Below are 2,017 nucleotides of genomic sequence, written 5' to 3'. Positions count from 1 at the left end.
TCGAAGACTGGAGCACCCGGGGGAAACCCACGCGGAGAACGTACAAACTGCATGCAGATAGCACCCTCAGTCAGGATCGAACCCGGGTCTCTAGTGCTGTAAGACAGCAACTCTACTGCGGTGCCACTTTGCCGTCCTTGTCCCAGGAGGAAGCAAAGCTGGGAGAAGGATGAGCCATGTGAGCCTGGGTCCTGTGTAGTTTGCAGCAGGAACATTCCGATCCATCAACAATATAATAACCTGTATTTAGGCTACGTTTACAACTTTCATGCGTGTGTTCTACACTGCACCAATGATTGTGATCAGAATCAGAACTGTGACCCAGACTCCTGACTTTTTACCATCAAGTTTTCCACCAACAGAAACAGTGTGGGGGGGGTAGGGGGGGGGGGGGGTTTATGGGCCTGTCCCACTTAGGCGACTTTTTAGGCGACTGCAGGTGACTATGCAGTTGCCACATGGTCGCCACATGTTCGCAGGTGGTTGCTGGGGAGTCGCCTTCATGGTCGTGAGGAGTTCCCGCATTCTGGGAACTAGTCGCGGCCTCATTATGGTCGGCCTCATTACGGCTAGAATGAAGCCGCCATGGAGAGTAGCGAGAATTCTCGTGCTGTAGGTTGGTCGCCAGGAGATCAAAGGTTCTCTTAGGTTCTCGTAGGTTGTAGCCGGTGCTGACCGGTGAATTTCATTGGCTCATTGGGGGAAAAAACGTAAGCAGCAGTTTTCAGAACCAAGGATAACCGACTGGTAATGCTAATGTCCGCCGAGCTTCACAGACGTGTATCTCTTGCTTCTTAAAAGTAGTCTCCACTCCTTCTCCCCCCTTCTCCCCCCTCTCTCCCCCTTCCCTCCCTCTTTTAAAGGACTTACCGTACACTGTGCTTTTTAGCTTCTTAATTACAACGCCAACCTTCCTGTTCATCGCGGTGTGTGTCTGTAACACATTGGCTTTGCACCGTGTGAATTTCACTCAGACAGCACTGAGTGCCTCCCGCCTGCATAGCGGGCTGGTGAAGGAAGCGATGTGTTTGTGTGTGTGTGTGTGTGTGTTCCACTCTGACAGTCGCCGTTCCAGTTGCCAGTTTTTCAGGCGACTGCTGGAAACTTGATAGTCACCGTTAGTTGCCTGAAAAATTGCCTAAGTGTGATAGGCCCATTAGATGACTTTTTGGATGATGAAGGATTTGGATGTTCATGTTGGATTCAAATGATTTCAGCCCGAGATCTGCCTGCTGAACCATTTGTCAAGTAGGATTATATCTTTAGACTTTAGAAATACACCATGGAAACAGGCCCTTCAGCCCACCGAGTCCCTGCCAATCAGCGATCACCCCGTACACTAAAATTATCCTATACACCAGGGACAATTTACAATTTAACTGAAGCCAATTAACCAATGTGGGAGGAAACCGGAGCACCCAACTTATGTGGCCACAGAACGTACAAACTCTGCACCAACAGCATCCCTTGTCAGGATGAACCATTGCCCCACTGTGCCGCCCAAAGTAAAACCTGTGGAGATGCAGGGGATTGAACCCAGGACCTCATACATGCGAAGCATGCGCTCTACCACTGAGCTACATCCCCTCCTGTTATGACACACAATACATTATGATTTAAGTCCTATTTGAAGCCGTAAAATCAGTAGAAATTAAATCTTAGCAATGTCTAAAAAATACTTATGGGCTTCATTGGAGTAGTGTAGAAGCCCAAAGATAGAGAGGCCGTAGTTTAAGTGGGAATTGCACAGAATCTGATATTCTGAAAACGCAAACCGCACAAAACCATCAACTGATTTTAGAAAGAAGTGCTCAACAAAGCATTGAGCGTTTGACAGCACTGGCCTATACTCAATAGTTTAGAAGGATGAGGAGGGACCTCATTGAAACTTACTGAATGGTGCAACACCTAGATAGAGTGGATGTAGAGAGGATGGTTCCACTATGTGGGAGTGTCTAGGACCAGAGGCCATAACGTCAGAATAAAAGGACGTATTGTTAGAAAGGAGATGACGAGG

The 2,017-nt window shown here is 48.0% G+C and overlaps 1 non-coding gene across 1 annotated transcript; it reads right to left on the bottom strand.

The window, feature by feature from the left end:
- Positions 1-1,515: 1,515 nt before the first annotated feature.
- trnaa-cgc lies at positions 1,516-1,587 on the bottom strand. The gene has a single exon. It is a non-coding gene; the product is annotated as a tRNA-Ala (tRNA).
- Positions 1,588-2,017: the final 430 nt, after the last annotated feature.

Source organism: Amblyraja radiata, chromosome 49, assembly GCF_010909765.2.
Source record: "Amblyraja radiata isolate CabotCenter1 chromosome 49, sAmbRad1.1.pri, whole genome shotgun sequence".
Classification (NCBI taxonomy): domain Eukaryota; kingdom Metazoa; phylum Chordata; class Chondrichthyes; order Rajiformes; family Rajidae; genus Amblyraja; species Amblyraja radiata.
The sequence above is the reverse complement of the archived record's forward strand: the minus strand, read 5'-3'. Positions and strand labels throughout refer to the sequence as shown.